The sequence below is a fragment of the Salvelinus fontinalis genome, chromosome 3, assembly GCF_029448725.1.
Source record: "Salvelinus fontinalis isolate EN_2023a chromosome 3, ASM2944872v1, whole genome shotgun sequence".
NCBI classification, from domain to species: domain Eukaryota; kingdom Metazoa; phylum Chordata; class Actinopteri; order Salmoniformes; family Salmonidae; genus Salvelinus; species Salvelinus fontinalis.
This window is the reverse complement of record NC_074667.1, coordinates 40,676,218-40,702,391: the sequence shown is the minus strand read 5'-3', so window position 1 is coordinate 40,702,391 and position 26,174 is coordinate 40,676,218. Positions and strand designations below refer to the sequence as shown.

The window sequence follows — 26,174 nt, the reverse complement described above, 5'->3', positions numbered from 1 at the left end:
AAGACTCAGGGCACGATCCTCTGCTCAGGCATTGCTGACGTATACCAGATCTTACAACGCCTAGATAAGTATTTTAAGTATCAGCTAATCACATATGTTATAGCAATCTATTCAGTCGCTGACGTGGCACGCAACCATAGGTTGATGCATGCAACGTCTGAGCAGGGGAACGTTGCAGGCTAACTCAGTGCTGCCTCCTCTCATTGAATAACTCAAGTTGAAGGCCGAATGGGGAACTGCAGACTGCCATTAGCAACTTTTTGTATTTATTTTACTAGGTAAGTCAGTTAAGAACAAATTCTTATTTACAATGATGGCCTACCCCGACCAAACTCTAACGACACTGGGCCAATTGAGCTCCGCCCTATGGGACTCCCAATCACAGCCAGATGTGATACAGCCTGGAATCAAACCAGAGTCTGTAGTGATGCCTCTAGCACTGAGATGCAGTGCCTTAGACCGCTGCGCCACTCGTGAGCTAAATTATCCTTCTGTGCCCCATAACTTCTGTGTGCAATTTTCAAATAATCAGTTCAAGGACATACATCTGGTGTATTAGAAGCAGTTATTGGTATCATGATGGTCTTCAAAACATTTTTGTTCACTTGAACGAATGGCATTTTTCTATTCACTACACTGCCTGCACTATGGCAGTCGATTTTCTTTATGATAGCTTCCACAAACGATTGACTTCAATGTGAGGGTGGTGTTAGGGTTGTTGACAGAAAAATAAGTTTTTTCCTCAAACTTCATATAGGCCTATCACTTGAAACTACTGAGAGAATTCCTCAAAACATCATTAAACACTGTGGCATATCTTGCCCAAGTATTTTATAATGGTCTTTATTTTAAATTTGCAAGGTATGAATATACAAAGACTTTACAATGCAGCTCAGACTTTTAGGGAGGGTGTTCATCTGGTGAATTTAAAATGTAACAAAATTGAATCTGTTTGACATCTTCACTCAATAACACCCCTCAACAAGGAAGTGTGCGCATAATGATCTTAACTAAATATAAAAATGATCCCCTCACATGTGCAAGCTAAATTATTTACAGATTTGAAAGTGCTAAAATTATTCACAATATATACACACGTTAAGCCTTTTCTAGCTCAGTTGTTTGAGTATGGCGCTTGTAACACCAGGGTTGTGGGTTTGATCACCGGGACTACCTATATGTAAAATGTATGCACGCCTGACTGTCACTTTGGATAAAATTGTCGGCTAAATGGCATGTATTTATCACTGAGGAAACCTTTGCGCCAAAAAAACAAAAACATTTTGTTGACAGGAACAGCTGAGCTCCAATCACTATTTCTGAGAAATAACTTCTCAAATGAAAATAGGTTAAGTATTTTTGGGTTTGCTGTACATGGCATCAAACCAAAAAAATCTTAAACATAAAATAACAGTTTTGAACATTCATGACAGTTGACAAAATGTACAACTTTCCAGAACCATTTCTCAACTTTTAAAGCGCTACAAAATGTATATGGAATATGAGGAATGTTTCATCAAGCATGTCAATTCTACAATGAACAATTAAAGAGTTGTATAAGCTTCACTAAATTACACTGGATCTCATTTAAATATTCAAACTGTGGTTCAACCTCTAAACCACAACAGCATGTGGTTCTCACTCTTTTTCAGGTTTCCGAATCTGCATTCTTTTCAAATAAATGTAGAATTTCTAAACAATAAAAGATAACTGGTGAACAGAATCCTCCTTTTGCAAACATACTGTATCATTTTGTGACGCCAAGTGTAAATACCAGGTGAATTCCTCCATTGCATCACTCCCGGAGATCATTTCCTCACACTGTAGAGCAGCAGATAAATACACAGTGGCATAGTTATAAGAACTGCTGTGTGGATACACAAGGAGAGGGCATCATACTTCTGTAGAAATGTCAAGTTAAACCCCATTCAGTCCAAGCCTTAGATACATTTTCACAGGTACAAATTGCCAAGTCCATGGTGTTTTTCCCACCCTCCTCTCAACCCAACATAGCAACAGACATTGAAATAATGCCCCTTTTCAGCCATCACATTGAGGAGAGAAAACAAAACCTGACACCATTACACCACCACAACTGAGACATTTGGATTGGTTTGTGCAAGGCACATAAGGGTGCCTGATATGGACAACACATTTCTATGTGTGGGAACAGGTGTAATTGTGGACACTGGTGCTTCCAGTGGGGCCCAAGGGGCAGCTGAGACTTAGCAGTGAGTTCAGAGTTCTGACAGGGGTGAGGGACACTCCCGCTCCTAGCCTCCACAGGTACTTGGTTCCCATGATGCGAGTAAACGTCTCCCCAGAGCTCATAACTCCACATCGTCTGAGTCCGGTGCAGTACTGGTGTACTGGGCCTCTTCTGGTCTCTCTCCCCATACAAGTCTGTAGTTGTTTTCCAACTCATGATGTCTCTTTTGCTCCTTGTAAACTTCATCTGTTCCCCCTGTCTGAGAGACATCAAGGGAAGATCAAAATAATAGCTCACACGTTTACTCATATTACTTAGACTTCTTCCAAAATGTTGAACTGCTTAACTCTTTCAATTGCTTATCTTGGTTTAGATAGCACTCTTTGAACCCAATTAATGGAGAAAATGTCCTTACAGATATCTTTCAACATATTCACTACATGATCAAAAGTATGTGGACCCCTGCTCATCGAACATCTCATTTCAAAATCATGGGCATTAATATGAAGTTGGTCCCCCCTTTGCTGCTATAACAGCCCCCACTCTTCTGGGAAGGCTTTTCCACTAGATGTTGGAACATTGGTGCGGGGACTTGCTTCCATTCAGCCACAATAGCGTTAGTGAGGTCGGGCACTAATGTTTGGCGATTAGGCCTGGCTCAGAGTTGGGGTTCCAATTCATCCCAAAGGTGTTCGATGGGGTTGAGGTCAGGACTCTGTAGGCCAGTCAAGTTCTCCCACACCAATCTCAACAAACCATTTCTGTATGGACCTCGCTTTGTGCATGGTGGCATTGTCATGCTGATACAGGAAAGGGCCTTCCCCAAACAGTTGCCACAAAGTTGGAAGCACAGAATAGTCTAGAATGTCATTGTATGCTGGAGGGTTAAGATTGCCCTTCACTAGAACTAAGGGTCCTAGCCCAAACCATGAAAAACAACCCCAGACCATTATTCCTCCACCACCAAACTTTACAGTTGGCACTATGCATTGGGGCAGGTAGTGTTCTACTGGGATCCGCCACACCCAGATTGGCCTGTCGCACTGCCAGATGGTGAATCGTGATTCATCACTCCAGAGAACGTGTTTCCACCGCTCCAGAGTCCAATGGCGGTGAGCTTTACACCACTCCAGCTGACACTTGGCATTGTGCATGGTGATCTTATGCTTGTTTGCGGCTGCTCGGCCATGGAAATCCATTTTATGATGCTCCAGACGAACAGTTCTTGTGTTGACGTTGCTTCCAAAGTCAGTTTGGAATTCGGTAGTGAGTGTTGCAATCGAGGACGGCAATTTTAACGCGCTACACGCGTCAGCGGTCCCATTCTGTGAGCTTGTGTGGCCTACCACTTTGCGGCTGAGCCATTGTTGCTCCGAGGTGTTTCCACTTCACAATAACAGCACATATAGTTGACCGGTGCAGCTCTAGCAGGGCAGAAATGTGACGAACAGACTTGTTGGAAAGGTGGCATCCTATGACGGTGCCACATTGAAAGTCACTGAGCTCTTTAGTAAGGCCATTCTACTGCCAATGTTTGTCTATGGAGATTGCATGGCGGTGTGCTAAATTTTGTACACCTGTCAGCAACGGGTGGGGCTGAACTAGTCGAATCCACTAATTTTAAAGGGGTGGCCAAATACTTTTGTATATGTATCAAAAACACTTTTTATACAGTAAAAATAAGACAACCCATCTGTAGTGCATTGAAAAGGATTATGATACTTGTCATTGTGATTACCAAGAGGTTGATGAGCAGCTCTCTGAATGACTTAGTATCTTCTTCAGTCAGCCACTGATCCTCAGCTGTCCTTAGTGTTAAAATCTTCACCTCAATTTTACCTTAAAAAAATACAATAAAGTTACAATACTTATAGCTGTTTCACTTACATCAAACAAAGCAAATACATACAAACAGGCAAAAGATACCACATCGCCTAACCTCTCATACACATACAGTATAAATATACAACAAACATACATTACACATGGGCAGCTTGAAATGTGCAACTGTGCACACATATGGTCTTGAAAATCAGCCAGAAACCTCACTGGAAAGATTCGATCACAATACCACATACAGTAAGCAAACACTTAAGAAATAAGAACAGAAAACAGAAACTGCACATGGAAAGCACAATAAAGGGTGATTATGAAAATGGATGAGACAGTGGCAATGTTGCATCTACAGTTGTGGCCAAAAGTTTTGAGAATGACACAAATATTAATTTCCAAAAAGTTTGCTGCTTCAGTGTCTTAAGATATTTTTGTCAGATGTTACTATGAAAAACTGAAGTATAATTACAAGCATTTCATAAGTGTCAAAGGCTTTTATTGACAATTACATGAAGTTGATACAAAGAGTCAATATTTGCAGTGTTGACCCTGCTTTTTCCAAGACCTCTGCAATCCGCCCTGGCATGCTGTCAATTAACTTCTGGGCCATATCCTGACTGATGGCAGCCCATTCATGCATAATCAATGCTTGGAGTTTGTCAGAATTTGTGGGGTTTTGTTTGTCCACCCGCCTCTTTGAGGATTGACCACAAGTTCTCAATGGGATTAAGGTCTGGGGAGTTTCCTGGTCGTGGACCCAAAATTTCGATGTTTTGTTCCCTGAGCCACTTAGTTATCACTTTTGCCTTATGGCAAGGTGCTCCATCATGCTGGAAGAGGCATTGTTCGTCACCAAACTGTTCCTGGATGGTTGGGAGAAGAAGCTCTCGGAGGATGTGTTGGTACCATTCTTTATTCATGGCTGTGTTCTTAGGCAAAATTGTGAGTGAGCCCACTCCCTTGGCTGAGAAGCAACCCCACACATGAATGGTCTCAGGATGCTTTACTGTTGGCAGGATACAGGACTGATGGTAGCGCTCACTTTGTCTTCTCCGGACAAGCTTTTTTTCCGGATGCCCCAAACAATCGGAAAGGGGATTCATCAGAGAAAATGACTTTACCCCAGTCCTCAGCAGCCCAATCCCTGTACCTTTTGCAGAATATCAGTCTGTCCCTGATGTTTTTCCTGGAGAGAAGTGGCTTCTTTGCTACCCTTCTTGACACCAGGCCATCCTTCAAAAGTCTTCACCTCACTGTGCGTGCAGATGCACTCACACCTGCCTGCTGCCATTCCTGAGCAATCGCTGTACTGGTGGTGCCTCGATCCCGCAGCTGAATCAACTTTAGGAGACAGTCCTGGCGCTTGCTGGACTTTTTTTACACACACTGAAGCCTTCTTCACAACAATTGAACCGCTCTCCTTGAAGTTCTTGATGATCCAATAAATGGTTGATTTAGGTGCAATCTTACTGGCAGTAATATCCTGCCTGTGAAGCCCTTTTTGTGCTAAGCAATGATGACGGCACGTGTTTCCTTGCAGGTAACCATGGTTGACAGAGGAAGAACAACGATTCCAAGCACCACCCTCCTTTTGAAGCTTCCAGTCTGTTATTCGAACTCAATCAGCATGACAGAGTGATCTTCAGCTTTGTCCTCGTCAACACCTGTGTTAACGAGAGAATCACTGACATGATATCAGCTGGTGTCACGCCCTGGCCTTAGTATTCTTTGTTTTTCTTTATTATTTTAGTTAGGTCAGGGTGTGACATGGGGAATGTTTGTGTTTTGTTGGTTTTGAGTGATTATATGGTAAAGGGGGTGTTGGGTGTAGTGTATGGGTTTGTGTTGAGTGCATGTGTCTAGCGTTGTCTATGTTGGTTTAGTTGTCTAAGAGAGTCTATGGTTGCCTGAATGAGTTCCCAATTAGAGACAGCTGATTTCTGTTGTCTCTGATTGGGAGCCATATTTAGGGTAGCCATAGGCTTTCATGTGATGTGGGTAATTGTCTATGTTATTCGTTTGTAGCCTGTGTGTGCACTTCGTTCTTTAGCTTCACGATCGTTTTCTTGTTTTGTTTAGTGTGTAAGTGTTTTTGTTTCGTTTTGCTTTCGTATTCATTAAAAGGAATATGGCTTATTTTCCTACTGCTGCGTTTTGGTCCGTCAATCCTCCACACGATCGTGACAGCTAGTCCTTTTGTGGCAGGGCTGAAATGCAGTGGAAATGTTTTTTGTGATTCAGTTCATTTGCATGGCAAAGAGGGACTTTGCAATTAATCTGATCACTCTTCATAACATTCTGGAGTATATGCAAATTGCCATCACACAAACTGAGGCAGCAGACTTTGTGAAAATTAATATTTGTGTCATTTTCAAAACTTTTGGCCACAACTGTACACCACTTTTACACAAATCTTTCATGCTGTGAGGCCTCATCCTATTGTGAAATGTAATTATCGCAAGCACACCCAGAAGCTTCCTCAGATAACATGTTCACACTATCTTTGCAACACCCCAATAGTGATCTGTGGAAGGGAATTTTAAAAGTGAATTTCAATAGATAAGAGATGATCATGTGATGCGTATCTCTGTTTTGCCATTATATTTTTGGAACCCGACCAAAATTAGATGAGAGGAGATTTGCATGATCATACGCTAAAGAAAGCAAGCGGAAAAGAGAGAGATAGGCGATGTGTTTTTTGGGTACTCCCCTTCCTACCTTCGGCCTTCAGTCCCGCCTTCTCTAGCTGTTCTTTAACCATGTCCTTAATATGCTACCACTGGAGGTCGCCTTCGCCCATCTCCTGAACTTCGACCTCCCCATCAGGGCTGCCGCTCGTCTTATACTTAGTAACTCTGATTTTAACAAGGTCGTCAGTCACTTGGTATGGGGTGAAGAGACAAGAGGGACAAACAGAGGTCACCTCCCAACAAGTATACGTAGGGCAGCAGGATGTAGAAGGGATCTCTTATAGAAGTGTCTTACTGACTTGTAATTGAAAAGGGCTTTTTTCTACAATGTCATAACTTAAAATGTACAGTGTCAGTCAAAAGTTTAGGCACACCTACTCATTCAAGGGTTTTTCTTTATTTTTTTACTATTTTCTACATTGTTGAATAATAGTGACTACATCAAAACTATGAAATAACACATATGGAATCATGTAGTAACCAAAAAAGTGTTACGCCACACTTTGCCCTGACAGCTTTGCACACTCTTCACATTCTCTCAACCAGCTTCAGGATGTAGTCACCTGGAGTCCATTTCAATTAACAGGTGTGCCTAATTTGTGGAATTTCTTTAGTTCTAAATGTGTTTGAGACAATCAGTTGTGTTGTGACAAGGTAGGGGATGTATACAGAAGATAGCACTATTTGGTCAAATACAAAGTCCATATTATGGCTAAAACAGCTCAAATAAGCAAAGAGAAACGACAGTCCATTACTTTAAGACATGACGGTCAGTCAATCTGGAAAATTTCAAGAACTTTTAAAGTTTCTTCAAGTGCAGTCGCAAAAAAACATCAAGAGCTATGATGAAACTGGCTCTCATGAGGACCGCCACAGGAAACAAAAGACCCAGAGTTACCTCTGCTGCAGAGGATAAGTTCATTAGAGTTACCAGCCTCAGAAATTGCAGCCCAAATAAATGCTTCACAGAGTTCAAGTAACAGACATAGGAAACTGCGTGAATAAGGCCATCATGGTCGAATCGCTGCAAAGAAACCACTATTAATGGAAACCAATAAGAAGAAACTTGCCTAGGGCAAGAAACACGAGCCACGGACATTAGACCGGTGGAAATCTGTCCTTTGGTCTGATGAGTCCAAATTTGAGATGTTTTGTTCCAACTGCCGTGTCTTTGTAAGACGCAGAGTAGGTTAACGTATGATTTCCACATGTGTAGTTGCCACCATGAAGCATGGAGGTGTGATGGTGTTTTGCTGGTGACACTGTCTGTGATTTATTTAGAATTCAAGGCAAACTTAACCAGCATTGCTACCACAGCATTCTGCAGCGATACGCCATCCCATCTGGATTGCACTTAGCAGGACAATCATTTGTTTTTCAACAGGACAATGACCCAACACAGCAAAGCTGTCATCAAGGTAAAGGGTGGCTACTTTGAAGAATCTAAAATAAAATTTAGATTTGTTTAACACTTTTTTGGTTACTATATGATTCCATATGTGTTATTTCATAGTTTTGATGTCTTCACTATAATTCTACAATGTAGAAAATAGTAAAAATAAAGAAAAACCCTTGAATGAGTAGGTGTGTTCAAAGTTTGGACTAGTACTGTATGCCAGCAGTGACAGTGGCAAATAAAATCTAACTACATGAATCCAGCATATTGAAGCTATTCTATAATGCATTTTCTCTTCATATAGGACTGTCAGTATGCTGATATAGCCTACGGCGGTTTTAATCTCCCTTGAGCATTGAACCTCAAATCTCCAAAGGTACTGAATATGGGATGGAAAAAGAAATTAATATACACAGAATGTAGATGTTTGAACTATGAACACATAGACCCAGGCCCAGTGATTGGAGCCTTTGGTTGGAGAGCCCAGTTACCTGGCTGTTGCAGGGCCAGGCTGGGGCTGCCCCTGGCTGGGTTGTTAGCCTGCTGGCCTGAGGTGAAAAGGAGACAAAATAATACTGTTAATTTAGATGTCCATCTATCTCACATGTTTGGCCCATAATGTGACTGAGCACTCTCAATAACTTTAAACAAATCCTTCCAGACAATAACTTGTTCTACTACATAGAACCATTTACAGCCTGTACACTTATCTGGCATCTCTAGTGTCTGTCCGCACCTCAGTTATGATGTTGTCAAAGTTCTTTTGCATTTCCTTTTTCATCTCCTCGATGTTGGCAGAGGGCACCGAGAGGCCAGCTATCTCTTCATCAAACTCCTTCAGCAGGAGACGCTCTTCTTCATCCTCGGCTCCACGTCTCTCCTTTTCCTTCCTCAGTGCCTCTTTTGGCTTCATTTTGTGCTTTCTGAAAGGGAAGTCAAATAACCATATTGAAATTTAAATACACAAAAATGGCACTGCATTATGAATCCACGGCCATGGGAAAGAGGTAACTGTTCCATAGCCTAGCATAAAGGTGGCACTAACCTTTCTGTTGCTCTCTTTTAGATGCTGCACAAATTTCATCAGGTCTGCAGGGTCTGTGATGACCTTGAAGTTGAATTTTTTCATCTCCAAAAGCTGCAAGGAATCAAAAACACCTGATAGATATTAACCAAAAGGATGACACTTGAAAGCATCAGATGTGATATTGTAGTGAGTAGTGTTTTTAAATGCCAATATAATACATTACCATCCTCTGTGACCTCATTATCTGTGAGCTGATTATCAAAGGCATCCTCTCCAGCCTGTCAAAACAGAAATCTGTTGGCGCCATCCTGTGGAAGACTAAAGTTGAAAGATATTATGATCACTGACTGTGTGTACCTGATGCTCTGAAGTGGTGTCAGTTGCTGTGGTGCCCCCTGGATTTGTCACTCCCTCCCAGAAATCAGAATCCTCTGGATGTTCAGAGGTGACACCTGCATCTGGTCCAACAGAAATTAATAGAGAGGAAGGATTATTTCCTAATATGATGCTTTCATTGTAAAATCCTGCAAGTAAGCTGTGGTGTCTACTATCAGACCAACACACACCAGAAAACATAAGTACTTTGATGAAACAAATGGGCATTGAACCTTCTGTGTCTGACCCCAGGACATCTGGGACTGAAAAACACAGAGCACAGAAGATCAGGGGTCACAGATTGTCAAGGAGTCACACCAGTCATATCTAATGTGTTTGCAGTTTTACATATTTATTCAATATTTATTTAATACAAAACAGGTTGTTCAGGTTGTTATTGCAATCTTAAGAAACCATCACAGTCTCTCACCCTGACTTCAGTCTCCCTGGGGCTCCCATTCAGGTCACATTTGGAGCCGTTGACGTAGCTCTGACTGTGGTAGCGCTTCAACCTGTGCTGCTTGGAGGCCTGGGAGGGAGAGGGAAGGATAGAGAAAATGAGCTTTATTAGTGTGTGTATTACACTGGTATACACACACTCGTTGGTATTGATGCAGTGCGGCAGGCTGTAATTTCAAAAGAGAAAGAGATAATTTTTTACTGAAGATGGTATTTGCCAGCTCTTACACTACATGATCAAAAGTATGTGGACACGTGCTCGTCGAACATCTCATTCCAAAATCATGGGTATTAATATGGATTTTTTAAATATATTTTTTTATTGAATATCCAAAACATACAATATACTTGTAGTGAAGCTGCTCAACAATTACACCACACCAGTCATCCAACAGACTCCCATTCGGAGCGACACACAGAAGCATCCAGGTCAACGCCCTGCTCAAGGGCACGTCGACAGATCCCCGACAAGGTCCCCCCAAAAAACGGGGACCCTCCGCTCTCATGTTCAGCGGACACGAAACGTAAAGTGGAGCAGATATCAGAGGAGCTGAAGACTCTTGATGAGATTTTGACCGGTGATGAGGGGACAGTGGATGAGCGGACAGAGGAGGAGTCAACGACCAGACCCCCCCCCCCCCCCCCCCCCCACAGTTCCTCAACCATCCAAGACCCCCCCCCCCCCCAAGAAAAAAAGGGGGGGGGAAAGAACAAATAAAATTGATTCCATTTCCCACCCCCAGAAAATGAACTCATGAGAAAAAGAAAAAACAACAATGCAAAAAAAACAAGCTATTGAAACATTCAGTTTATATCTTAAACTGCTCCCAAACACTAACACTGTTTCCAGGCAAAACCTATAAATAGTTGAATTACAATCATAATGATTTTTAGTCTATCGGTGCATAGGCTGAGATACGAACCCGAGTCTCCCGCGTTGTAGGCAAGAACCCCTGGACCAACAGCACTATTGAAAAGATGGAGGCGCAAATAATCCTATTATTATAATTTACGACTATAATTCTCTGTAGTCGTAAACTCCGGCACCGAGACAATTCCCAGAAAATAGCCCTAATCTAAAGGTCCAAGTGTTTCCTCAGCGAGGATTCTCATTAATCTCGCTCTCGTTGTCCCTGCCTCTCTCCTTCTCTCCCGATTGTCGCGCCTGACCTTCCCCTTAGTTGAATTACAATTTCGGTGGTTGGGTCCTACTCGGTCACAATGTTTGCAGGGAGCCTTACACTCCTGGGCGAAATGTCCTCTCTCATTTCCAATTGAAACATTTTGTATCATCTGATCCTGTCCATTTTCCCTTCTCTCTTAGGTCCCTTCCCCTTAAGGCCTCCTTCATGTTTGTCTAGAACTACCCCGATAGTTACGGTCAGATGCTCTGACTCAACCTGTTTGCTCTTTGCTCACAGGATTCTAGCAGCCGTATTTAGCACTAACTGAAGTTTATTTAGTACTTTATCCGGGTAGCCGGAAAGTAGAGCATTGCAGTAGTCTAACCAAGAAGTAACAAAAGCATGGATACATTTTTCTGCGTCATTTTTGGACAGAAAATTTTTGCTTTTTGCAATGTTACGTAGATGGAAAAAAGCTGTCCTTGAACAGTCTTGATATGTTCGTCAAAAGAGAGATCAGGGTCCAGAGTAACGCCGAGGTCCTTCAGTTTTATTTGAGACGACTTTACAACCAAAGTTTTTCTGTTGTTGCTTGTTCTTTTGACGTTAATATCTCGTATCTCACTCCGCTATATTACGTTTCCCTTCTTCGTTGGATGATCAGACCTAGATGTGCGTAGATCTGACTCTCACCTTTCTGCTAATATACTCCAGATCAATTGACTATTAGATCTTAGTATGCTAGACCCCCTTCTCCTGCTGCCTAGGTGGCTCTACACCCAATTACTATTTTCCAATTGCCTAGAATACTACCTTTATCAGGGATCTCTACACAAAATTCTAAAAATAGGTCACCAGGTAAGAATACCCAGTGGGAATTAAATCAACACTTAAACTACACAAAAACAATGAAATATATTTCTGAATGTAGCCCAAGCGTCAATTCCCCAAATTCACGAATAAAGATTTACTGAGCATCTCGTAGACTGGGAAAAGAATGTAGGTTGGATCTCGTCACCACCTCTGTCGTGTACCAGTTCACCACTGGCCTGAAATAAACCCTCAATTCAGAGGTCAGGTCTTTGTCTTACGGATCCTGGATCCGCCCGTGCACGGTTTTCAGCAGTTCCTTGGGACGACAGAGGCAGGTATTGAGATCCGGCTAGAAGGACCAAGTTGTCACGAGAATTTGTATCCCTATGTTGTGAACTCAACTATCACTTAACTTCTTATGGCTGCGGGGCAGTATTGAGTACCTTGGATGAAAAGGTGCCCAGAGGTGCCCAGAGTAAACTGCCTGCTCCTCCGTCCCAGTTGCTAATATATGCATATTATTAGTATATTTGGATAGAGAACACTTTGAAGATTCTAAAACTGTTTGAATGATGTCTGTGAGTATAACAGACCTCATATGGCAGGCAAAAACCTGAGAAGAAATCCAACCAGGAAGTGGGAAATCTGAGGTTTGTAGTTTTTCAACTCATCGCCTATCGAATACACAGTGGGATATGGGTCATTTTACACTTCCTAAGGATTCCACTAGATGTCAACAGTCTTTAGAACCTTGTCTGATGCTTCTTCTGTGAAGTGGGGCCGAATGAGAGGGGATTGAGTAAGGTCTACCATGACCTGAACATGCGCTGACCATGCACGTTCATGTGAGAGCGAGCTCTGTTCCATCGCACTTCTGAAGACAAAGGAATTCTCCGGTTGGAACATTATTGAAGATTTATGTTAAAAACATCCTAAAGATTGATTCAATACATCGTTTGAGATGTTACTGACTAACGGAACTTTGACATTTCGTCTGCTTTTAGTGAATGCGCTTTGTGACTTTGGATTTGTTTACCAAACGCGCTAACAAAAGTAGCTATTTGGACATAAATGATGGACATTACCGAACAAATCAAACATTTATTGTGGAACTGGGATTCCTGGGAGGGCATTCTGATGAAGATCAAAGGTAAGTGAATATTTATAATGTTATTTCTGACTTCTGTTGACTGCACAATATGGCGGATATATTTTTGTCTTGATTGGGCTCTGAGCGCCGACTTCAGATTATTGCATGGTTTGCTTTTTCCGTAAAGCTTTTTTGAAATCTGACAGCGGTTGCATTAAGGAGAAGGGGATCTAAAATTCCATGTATAACACTTGCTTTTTGATCAACGTTTATTATGAGTGTTTCTGGAAATTGATGTGTCTCTGCAAAATCACCGGATGTATTTGGAACTACTGAACATAACGCGCCAATGTATACTGAGATTTTTTGATATAAATATGAACTTCACCGAACAAAGCATACATGTATTGTGTAACATGAAGTCCTATGAGTTGTCGTGGTATGGGGATTTTGAGTAGATCTTACCGGGTCCCCCGTCAAGAGTAACACAAGTCGTATCACTCGAGTTCTTATATCATCCGGCCAACAGATGATTCACAGGTCTGCCGGACTGACCTGGGTTGTTTATTCCTGCCCTTAATTCGGAGAATTGCCTTTTAGTGTTTACGGAAGCCCTTCTTCTGTTTCTTGGTCTGATACAAACCGAACACCTTTAGTGGTTACTACATTTCGCCATTCGTCCCAACTAGTAGTGGTTACTTCCCTCATTTTTTTGGTTAAGTTCTGTGCCCACATTTTGTTAAGTTGGTTATCTTTTATGGTAATGTCCTGACCGTGGGCCAGGGCCATTATTTTATTCCAATATATTTCTAACAGTGCCATTTTTGCTCCATCCGTGTCATATTTCTGAATTGGCCCTTTAAGAGGTTTACTGAACCATTTAATGGTTCTCCTGGATCCTTCATTGGATACCAATAGGTTCCCGTCCCTGTCCAGCTCATCTCCCGCTATGTCCAATAATATCCATAATCCCTTTGAGGGATCTCTAGGTTCATTTTCTTTAGCCATGGAGGCCATTTCTTGAAGTTTTTTTCTATGCTCTGTCCATTTTAGGGGTCCACACCAATAGTTCTTTACTGAACTGTCTAAGGCTGAGACCTTTTTGATCCTCTCTCCGGGTTATGCCCTGGTAGCAGTGTTTGGCTACCCTGCTATGACCTGGGAAATGGTTCCTAATGTAGCCCAATTTTCCTAATGCCTTTTGCAATTGGTTAACTGTGGTTGGTTTGGCCAATTCTAGGATTTTGGCCACATAGGATTTACTTGCTGAGATTTGGTCCCCTATAGTAAATCCTAGGAAGCTCACTTCCTTTTTTCCTATTTGACTTTTGGTCATGTTTAGTGATATATGCATTATCTATGTATATTTCACATTCCACTCCTTCCAGGATTTTTCCCCTGGCTTCTGTGAAGATATTTGGGCTATTTAAATATCTATGTGGGATAGAGCAGAATTGGTAGGACTGAGGCCTGTCTGGTGTAAAGGCCATCCTGGCTTTACTTTCTTCCACCAAAGGTACAGCATAGAATGATTTGCCAGGTCTAGGCATGTTTTATACTTGCCAATTTTCATTTCTGTTAGTGCCATGTTAGGGTCTATGTATGACCCCTAGTGGCTGGTGGTAAGTCTGTTTAGGGCCTTAAAATTAAACACCAGTCTTACTGTTTTATCTGGTTTAGGTACCCATTGCATAGGTGTATTAGTAACTGGGTTGGTTATCTTTTCAATCTTTTCTTGTTGTTCCAGCTCTGCCAAGCTGATTAAGGCCTCTTTTGTGTCTGTCTATTTTGCATTGCTTCACTGGCTTATGTATTCCTCCAATTATTTTGTGTGCGAACTCTGGTCCCAGGGTTCCACAATCATTTTTAAACTGCTGTATTTTTATCTTACCTAGCTTTTCTATTATTTGATTAATATATTTTTCTCTGTTAAGTCCGTCTCTGTTCTGACTCTCTCTATTTGGTCTGGAACATTTACAGGTTTAAAATGGTTCATATTTATGACTCCCCTTGCTTGTAATTGTTTAGCGTTCGATAAGCTGAGGAGATTTTCTTCTCCCTGTAACATATTTATCCCTAAGTGGTTTATTATTTTCATATCATTTTGATGTCCATCTGGAAATTGTACCCTGAGGTGTCCACTCTTTGCACTGTGGCTGTCTTTTTTCTTTGACTAGCCTTTTCTAGGTTAGCCTCTCTTTGCATTATTTGCTTCCATTTAAAGTCCCATTCCCCTACTCCTGTGTCAGTGTCTAACTGACCTAATAAATTTGCACATGGGTCACTATCTGTCTCAGCTCTTTCAATGTAGTTATGTCTATGTTTAACTTCCTCTTAACTGCTGCTTTAATGGCTGTGGTTTAAAACTTCTTCTGGCTGCAAGCCCTAAGTCGGGATCAATATGACAACAGCCACTTCAAGTGCAGGGCGCGAAATTCAAAATCTATTTTTTAGAAATATTCAACTTTCACACATTAACAAGTCCAATACAGCAAATGAAAGGTACACATCTTGTGAATCCAGCCAACATGTCCGATTTTTAAAATGTTTTACAGCGAAAACAGCACGTATATTTATGTTAGCTCACCACCAAATACAAAAAGGACAGACATTTTTCACAGCCCAGGTAGAATGCACAAAGCCAACCTAACTAACCAAGAACCAACCAAACTAACCAACAAACAACTTCATCAGATGACAGTCTTTTAATAACATGTTATACAATAAATCTGTTTTGTTCGAAAAATTTGCATATTTCAGGTATAAATCATAGTTTACATTGCAGCTACAATCAAAAATTGCACCGAAAGCAGCCATAATAATTACAGACACCAACGTCAAATACCTAATTACTCATCATAAAACATTTCTGAAAAATACATAGTGTACAGCAAATGAAAGACAGGCATCTTGTGATTCCAGCCAATATTTACGATTTATTAAGTGTTTTACAGCGAAAACACAATATAGCGTTATATTAGCTTACCACAATAGCCAGAAACACAAGCCATTTCCCAGTAGCAAAGGTTAGCGATCGTAACAAACCAGTAAAATATATATAATTTTTGACTTACCTTGATATTCTTCATCAGATGACAGTCCTATAACATCAGGTTATACATACACTTGTGTTTTGTTCGAAAATGTGCATATTTAGAGCTGAAATCAGTGATTATACATTGTGCTATCGTAGCTACTTTTTCCCACAAGGTCCGGATATTTTTCTGACACTTTTTCTGACACACATATTCTGACCAAATAGATACAAAGAGCTTGTATTCCACTTCAGACCAAGATAAACACTAAATTTCTTCTCTCGCCGCCTCTTGACATCCAGGGGAAGGTGTATGAAGTGCATGTATACTAATACGTATCATGCCCATTTATAGGCAGGAAGTAGAACAGAGCCTCGATTTCAGACTTTCCACTTCCTAGTCAGGAAGTTTGTGCCAAATGAGTTCTGTTTTACTCACAGATATAATTCAAACGGTTTTAGAAACTAGAGAGTGTTTCCTATCCAATAGTAATAATAATATGCATATTGTACGAGCAAGAATTGAGTACGAGGCCGTTTGAAATGGGCACCTTTTATCTGGCTACTCAATACTGCCTCTGCAGCCAAAACAGGTTAAAACCGGCCTTTAGCTCTTCCGCATCTGCTTCCTGTTGCCGCAGCTAATACTGTCAGTACCAGATATGGTTTCTGTTTCCAAATATTGACTGACTGTCTCCCTGTAATGAATTTTATAGAACTCAACATTTCTATGTAGTAACCTATAAAATAATGATATAGTTCAACTTAATTAACCCGCTACTCTCAATGAATCCTGGGTCACAACAGATGCCATATATTCTTGTCATCTTTCTACTATTTAAAGACAAACCTTCAAATGATTAGATAAGGCCAAAACACTGCTAAACATAGCATATGTTTTCTGTACTAATGAAATCTCTCTTTCGGGAGTCCACTGTATTTTATCTAACAATAACCTGGGTTAATCTTAACTCAGTCTCATCAATAATTGTATATATGTTGCATAGTATGGGATCCATTATCTACAGTAATGTATTATCCCTAAGAACTGCAACATATTTCTTTTCATAATTAAATTTAATGCTTATAAAATCACTATGTTTCTACCTTCATGTCACGATCGTCTATGGGTGAGAGAGAGGACCAAGGCGCAGCGTGTGCAAAATACATTCTCTTTTATTTAGAGAAAGGAAAAACACGAAACGAACACTGAATACAAACTAAACAAAACAACAAACGTGAAGCTAAAATGCCGTAAGTGCAATGACAAGCAACAAACGTTCAACATAGACAATTACCCACAAAACCCCAATGCCTATGACTGCCTTAAATATGGCTCTCAATCAGAGACAATGAACCACAGCTGCCTCTAATTGAGAACCAATCTAGGCAGCCATAGACATAACTAGACAACTACACTAGACACTGCCCCATACACATACAACACCCCTAGACACTACAAAAACACATACATTCCCCATGTCACACCCTGACCTAACTAAAAAACATAAAGAAAACAAAGAATACTAAGGCCAGGGCGTGACACTTCATCTTTTTTTCTGCCCTGTTTTTCTGCCCTGTACGTCGACCCCTGACTCCAAGTTGGTTCAACCTACTCTCTTTACATATAACCAAATGCTTGTAGGCCTAACCAAAGCAACTCTGTTTCCATAAGGGTGAGGGATGTACATTTTACTCAAGACAGTTAATGGTTTCAGTGCACTCAAGGTTCATGCACCTCACCTGGATCAGGTACTAATTGTTTTGCTTGAAAATAAAGGAGAGCCGCACACTCTAGGAGCTCGGATGCAAAAATGTAATATCCAACGTTTCGACAGCAAAGCTGTCTTCATCAGGGTATAATCAAACACTGCAGGATGACTTGTTTATATAGTGTCAAAAGACACACAGGTATCTGTAATCATGGCCAAGAGTGGCCTAATATCATTGGTTAATTCTCAAATATTAAAATGGCATACAAAGAACTAATTATTTTGCTAACTTAGACACATCCAATTACCAATGCTTTTCACCATGACAGCAAGGACAACCCCTGAGAGCAGTGTGTGTTTTGCATAATGTCTACTCAGAGGTGGAGTGGTTGTTCTGCTTTGCTTAGCTGCCTAGTTCTGGTTATAGGGGATGGAAATGATAAGGGATATATATGCTTAAGGGTAATGATTAAAATATTCCACCCTGAAACCATATAATTGTATGAAATTTATTAGAATCATAAAACTATAATCTGATGTGTGTAGTTTTGTCAGTGTCACGCCCTGACCTTAGAGAGCATTTTTATTTATCTTTTGGTTAGGTCGGGGTGTGATTTGGGTGGGCATTCTAGTTTATCTATTTCTTTGTTGGCCGGGTATGGTTCCCAATCAGAGGCAGCTGTCTATCGTTGTCTCTGATTGGGGATCATACTTAGGCAGCCTTTTTTCCCACCTTAGGTTGTGGGATCTTGTTTTTGCATAGTTGCGGTCTAGCCCTGCAGATCGTTACATTTTTGTTTGGTCGGAGTTCAGTATTAAAAATCATGAGCACTTTCCACGCTGAGCTTTAGTCTCATTCATCTAACGACGGACGTAACAGTCAGAATTAGAACAAGGACCTTCTGTTCCTTTTTAGTATGTAAGCAGGATGCAAGTGTGAAACGAATGATCAAATGAGCTATCGACAGACAAGCTGTACTACTGTGTTCCTTACAGGACATCCTGTCTCCACCCGTGGAGGGGAGAAACTGTTAGGCTTGCAGAAAATTGTTAAACATGTTGTAGATTAAAGAAACAATGTATCTGTGTAGTGGAAAAACACCGACTGTCTGAACAAGGCGTAGCTTAAGCTTTGAGCTTGTTTGTGTGTGTTATAAAGACTGTTTGCATTCTTGACTTCAGAACGTTCTCGTGAATAAACTGTACTAACCTTTTGCATAAGCTGAGTCTTTGCCTAATTATTATTAAACCCATGGTCTTACAAACCTCGAGGATTGGTCAAAACGATTGAATGTTAGTTATTATCATTGTGATTGAAAATTCCCGTAACAGGAAATTAGGTGTGTCAGAAGTGTTCAGCTCCATTTCTGGACTGCTGGAGTTTATAGCAGTCCAGTCCATTTTCATTGTGTGCTTTTGAGAGAGAGAAGAGGAAGATCAGATGCATTTTATTTACTTAGTGGAGCTAATTATTCAAGCATGGTGATTTATAAGAACAGATGCTTAAAATAGGGCTAAATAGGCTAATAGTAGGCCTGTGGTGCAACGCTGTATGATGTGTAGGCTATAGTGAAATGTAGGCCACTGTTAGGGCAAACATGGTCTCAAATCACTGATGCAAAAGAGGTGCTGTGCATATTGAATGAGAATATGGCATCATGGGACTCCTCTCCATATTCCAAGGTTCTGAAAAAACATTTACAGGCTAGCGCAAGAACAGTATGGCTACCTGTAAAGAGATGATGGGCTATACAGAATCAAACAGCCAAATGTAGGAAGGTGGGTTGGCTTCCTCAAATCAAATCAAATTTTATTGGTTACATACACATGGTTAGCAGATGTTAATGCGAGTGTAGCAAAATGCTTGTGCTTCTAGTTCCGACAGTGCAGTAATATCTAACAAGTAATCTAACAATTCCATAACTACCTCATGCACACCAATCTAAGTAAAGGGATGGAATAAGAATATGTACATATATAGTTGAAGTCAGAAGTTTACATACACCTTAGCCAAATACATTTAAACTCAGTATTTCACAATTCCTGACATTTAATCCTAGTAAAATTTCGCTGTCTTGGGTTAGTTAGGATCACCACTTTATTTAAAAAATGTGAAATGTCAGAATAATAGTAGAGATTTATTTGAGCTTTTATTTATTTCATCACATTCCCAGTGGGTCAGAAGTTTACATACACTCAATTCGTATTTGGTAGCATTGCCTTTAAATTGTTTAACTTGTGTCAAACCAAACATTCCTCCTGACAGAGCTGGTGTAACTGAGTCAGGTTTGTAGGCCTCCTTGCTCACACACACTTTTTCAGTTCTGCCCACACATGTTTTGTAGGATTGAGGTCAGGGCTTTGTGATGACCACTCTAATACCTTGACTTTGTTGTCCTTAAGCCATTTTGCCACAACTTTGCTTGGGGTCATTGTCCATTTGGAAGACCCATTTGGACCAAGATTTAACTTCCTGACTGATATTTTGAGATGTTGCAGCATATACAGTTGCAAAACGTAGTCTGGCCTTTTTTATGCCGGTTTTGGAGCAGTAGCTACTTCCTTGCTGAGCGGCCTTTCAGGTTATGTCGATATAGGACTCGTTTTACTGTGGATATAGATACTTTTGTACCCGTTTCCTCCAGCATCTTCACAAGGTCCTTTGCTGTTGTTCTGGGATTGATTTGCACTTTTTGCACCAAAGTACCTTCATCTCTAGGAGACAGAACGCTTCTCCTTCCTGAGCGGTATGACGGCTGTGTGGTCCCATGGTGTTTATACTTGCGTACTATTGTTTGTACAGATGAACGTGGTACCTTCAGGCATTTGGAAATTGCTCCCAAGGATGAAACAGACTTGTGGAGGTCTACAGGAAAAGCAGCTAGTGTTCAGCATATGTGGAAACTCCTTCAAGACTGTTGGAAAAGCATTCCAGGTGAAGCTGGTTGAGAGAATGCCAAGAGTGTGCAAAGCTGTCATCAAGGCAAAGGGTGGCTATTTGAAGAATCTCAAATATAGTTTGATTTCTTTTACACTTTTTTGGTTACTACATAATTCCATATGTGTTATTTAATAGTTGTGATGTCTTCACTATTATTCTACAATGTAGAAAATAGTAAAAATAAAGAAAAACCCTTGAATGAGTAGGTGTGTCCAAATTGTTGACTAATACTGTATGCCAGCCGTGACAGTGGCAAATAAAATCTAACTACATTAATCCAGCATATTGAAGCTATTCTATAATGCCTTGTAGAAAATAGTAAAAATAAAGAAAGACCCGTAGGTGTTCTAAAACTTTTGACCGGTAGTGTATACAGTATTTTTTTGTTTTGAATTACATAATAAAAAAAATCTTTACTGACGAATTTCTTTGAGTTTTTAATTAATTAATTTGCCGAGTAGCATAAATATGATTTATTCCATGACATCTACACATTTATTGTGACAGCTTATAATATAATTTCCCTTAGAAATGCATAGGTTTGGAGAGAATTACAATAATAAATAGTCAAGATAGTAGATAGTGGGCTCTTATCAATGAGACCAACGTTGAGAAAGGTGGTCATGATCGCATTGTTGGACTGGGACCAGCCCCGCCAAAAGCGCAGGTCTATGTGGGTCCAGGGATGGTTGAAGTCCCGAAAGCAGGCACGAGAGTTCCACCGTCTCATTCAAGAGTTTTGACTGTTTGGAGAGGAATTCCAAGGCTACTTTCGTCTGGACTGAAGTCAGTTTGATCAACTGCTCCAGATGGTTGGATTGCCAGGATGGATACCATCTACTGGGAGTCCATCAGCACAGTTGAATGCCTGGAGATTTGTCTCTGGTAAACTAAATTCAAGTGAATTTTTAGAGTTTGTTACCATAATTGGGAAACCCAGCTGCGAGTTGCCCAGTGACGCGAGCCTACCAGACGAGCTAAATGCCTTTTTATGCTTCGAGGCAAGCAACACTGAAGCATGAAAGAGAGCACCAGCTGTTCCAGACAACTGTGTGATCACGCTCTCCGTAGCCGATGTGAGCAAGCCCTTTAGACAGGTAAACATTCACAAGGCCGCGGGGCCAGATGAATTACCAGGATGTGTACTCAGAGCATGCACGGACCAACTGGCAAGTGTCTTCACTGACATTTGCAACCTCTCCCTGACCGAGTCTGTAATACCTACATGTTTAAAGCAGACCACCATAGTCCCTGTGCCCAAGAAATCCAAGGTAACCTTCCTGAATGACTACCGCCTCGTAGCACTCACGTCGGTAGACATATACCCTAGCCTGAAGAAGATTTAAGATTAATTTGTTTTCCTGTAGGAATAATAGATAAGTTACTGTTGCTAAACTCAGCAAAAAAAGAAACGTCCCTTTTTCAGAACCCTGTCTTTCAAAGACAATTTGTAAAAATCCAAATAACTTCACAGATCTTCATTGTAAAGGGTTTAAACACTGTTTCACATGCTTGTTCAATGATCCATAAAAGCAATTATGAACATGCACCTGTGGAACGGTCGTTAAGACAGTAACAGCTTACAGACGGTTGGCAATTAAGGTCACAGTTATGAAAACTTAGGACACTAAAGAGGCCTTTCTACTGACTCCAAAAGAAAGATGCCCAGGGTCCCTGCTCATCTGCGTGAATGTGCCTTAGGCATGCTGCATAGAGGCATGAGGACTGCAGATGTGGCCAGGGCAATAAATTGCAATGTCGTACAGTGAGACGCCTAAGACAGCGCTACAGGGAGACAGGATGGACAGACGATCGTCCTCGCAGTGGCAAACCATGTGTATCAACGCCTGCACAGGGTCAGTACATCTGAACATCACACTTGCGGGACAGGTACAGGTTGGCAACAACAACTGCCCGAGTTACACCAGGAACGCACAATCCCTCCATCAGTGCTCAGACTGTCCGCAATAGGCTGAGAGAGGCTGAACTGAGGGCTTGTAGGCCTGTTGTAAGGCAGGTCCTCACCAGACATCACTGGCAACAACGTCGTCTATGGGGACAAACCCACCGTCACTGGACCAGACAGGACTGGCAAAAAGTGCCCTTCGCTGACGAGTCGTGGTTTTGTCTCACCAGGGTTGATGGTCGGATTTGCGTTTATCGTCGAAGGAATGAGCGTTACACCAAGGCCTGTACTCTGGACCGGGATCGATTTGGAGGTGGAGGGTCCATCATGGTCTGGGGCGGTGTGTCACAGCATCATCGGACTGAGCTTGTTGTCATTGCAGGCAATCTCAACGCTGTGCCTTACAGGGAAGACATCATCCTCCCTCATGTGGTACCCTTCCTGCAGGCTCATCCTGACATGACCCTTCAGCACGACAATGCTACCAGCCATACTGCTCGTTCTGTGCGTGATTTTCTGCAAGACAGGAATGTCAGTGTTCTGCCATGGCCAGCGAAGAGCCCGGATCTCAATCCCATTGAGCACTTCTGGGAACAGTTGGATCAGATGGTGAGGGCTAGGGCCATTCCCCCCAGAAATGTCTGGGAACTTGCAGGTGCCTTGGTGGAAGAGTGGGGTAACATCTCACAGCAAGAACTGGCAAATCTGGTGCAGTCCATGAGGAGGAGATGCACTGCAGTATTTAATGCAGCTGGTGGCCATACCAGATACTGACTGTTACTTTGATTTTGCCCCCCCCCCCCCCCCCCCCTTTATCCAGTGACACATTATTCCATTTCTGTTAGCCACATGTCTGTGGAACTTGTTCAGTTTATGTCTCAGTTGTTGAATCTTAACACTTCTTATGGCTGCAATCCCGTTAAAGGGATGATATGACAACAGCCAGTGAAAGTGCAGGGCGCCAAATTCAAACAACAGAAATCTCATAATTAAAATTCCTCAAACATACAAGTATCTTATACTATTTTAAAGGTAATCTTGTTGTTAATCCCACCAAAGTGTCCGATTTCAAATAGGCTTTACAGCGAAAGCACCACACATGATTATGTTAGGTCACCGCATAATCACAGAGAAACACAGCTATTTTTCCAGCCAAAGACAGGAGTCACAAAAAGCAGAAATAGAGATAAAATTAATCACTAACCTTTGATGATCTTCATCAGATGACACTCATAGGACTTCATGTTACACAATACATATATGTTTTGTTCGATTAAGTTCATATTTATATCCAAAAACCTCAGTTTACATTGGCGCCATGTTCAGAAATGCCTCCAAAATATCCGGAGAAATTGCAGAGAGCCATGTCAAATAACATAAATACTCATCATAAACTTTGATGAAAGATACATGTTTTACATAGAATTAAAAGATACACTTGTTCTTAATGCAACCACTGTGTCAGATTTCAAACATCTTTACGGCAAAAGCACAATACTCAATAACCTGAGAACAGCGTTCAGCCACAAAAGGAAGCCATACAGTTACCCGCCAAATTGTGCAGTCAACAAAACTCATAAAAAGCATTATAAATCTTCACTTACCTTTGCTGATCTTCGTCGGAATGCACTCCCAGGACTCCCACAAGAAATGTTTGTTTTGTTCGGTAATGTCCATCATTTATGTCCAAGTAGCCACTTTTGTTAGCGCGTTTAGTACACAAATCCAAACGCTCATGCAGGTCCAGTCGAACGTCAGACGAAAACTTCAAAAAGTTATATTACAGGTCGAAGAAACTTGTCAAACTAAGTATAGAATCAATCTTTAGGATGTTGTTATCATAAATATTCAATAACGTTCCAACCGGAGAATTCCTCTGTGTCTATAGAAGTAATGGAACGCAAGTCGATATCATGTGGAATGCGCATGACCAGGACCTGGATCTCTGCCAGACTACTGACTCATTCCCCTCTCATTCAGCCCCACATCACAGTAGAAGCTTCATTCAAGGTTCTACAGACTGTTGACATCTAGTGGAAGTCGTAGGAAGTGCAAACAGATCAATATCCTACTGTGTTTTCAATAGGCGATGAGTTGAAAATCGACCAACTTCAGATTTCTCACTTCCTGGTTGGATTTCTTCTCAGGTTTTTGCCTGCCACATGAGTTCGGTTATGGCCACAGACATAATTCAAACAGTTTTAGAAACTTCAGAGTGTTTTCTATCCAATACTAATAATAATATGCATATATTAGCAACTATGACTGAGGAGCAGGCCGTTTACTATGCTAAGCTACTCAATACTGCCCCTGCAGCCATAAGAAGTTAAGTTCATACAAATATTTACACATGTTAAGTTGCTGAAAATAAACGCAGTTGACAGTGAGAGGACTTTTCTTTTTTTTCTGAGTTTATGTGTCTAAAAACTCTGCCACTATACGTTGCACAAGCCATCTATATTAGTATTTGTGGTTAAGCCCTAGCAGTTGCAAACGTGTGCTTGCAGGCTAGGTCTGACTCAGACCGAAACTAGATTAAGAAAAGTAATCACTGTCAAAGTGGCACGGTTTTGAGGATACTGTGAAAATTATTATCTCCTCCTTGTGTCCAACAACCGCATGCAACCATCTGCTACACATGCTTGTAGATAGATACCTGCATTCAGTGTGGTTGCTTAAGCCTCGATCACACCACACCGACAGCGTATATTTCTTTGTGGTACACCACAAGTACATTCATTTCCAATGGAACGCAGCGTGGTACACCACAAGTACATTCATTTCCAATGGAACGCAGCGTGGTACACCACAAGTACATTCATTTCCAATGGAACGCAGCGTGGTACACCACAAGTACATTCATTTCCAATGGAACGCAGCGTGGTACACCACAAGTACATTCATTTCCAATGGAACGCAGCGTGGTACACCACAAGTACATTCATTTCCAATGGAACGCAGCGTGGTACACCACAAGTACATTCATTTCCAATGGAACGCAGCGTGGTACACCACAAGTACATTCATTTCCAGTGGAACGCAGCGTGGTACACCACAAGTACATTCATTTCCAATGGAACGCAGCGTGGTACACCACAAGTACATTCATTTCCAATGGAACGCAGCGTGGCACACCACAAGTACATTCATTTCCAATGGAACGCAGCCTTCTCTTGAATTAGCCATCATAATGCTCATAATGCATGCGTAAAATAATTGTGTAGAAATCTGCTTACATACCACTTATTTGAATCCGACAGTCACACTGTTTTAATTTCTAGAGATGATATACTTAACATTCATCTTCTGCTACCATTTCTGTCAAGCCGTCTACGCATACAGTTTGACGCATATGTTCAATTGGAAATGAATGTACTTGTGGTGTACCATAATGCAAAAAACGCTGTGGGTGTGGTGTTAAGTGGTGTGATTGAGGCTTAACGCTGCTGCATACCATTTTGAGCAGCTACACAACTACACTGAATGCAGTTATCTAACTATATACATGGGTTGCATGCGGTTGTTGGACCCATGGAGGAGATACGCTTAGATCACACCGACTTTA

At 41.3% G+C, this 26,174-nt stretch overlaps 1 pseudogene; it reads right to left on the bottom strand.

The window, feature by feature from the left end:
• Positions 1–827: 827 nt before the first annotated feature.
• LOC129848109 (protein OS-9-like) lies at positions 828–13,221 on the bottom strand (annotated as a pseudogene).
• Between the last annotated feature and the right edge of the window lie 12,953 nt (positions 13,222–26,174).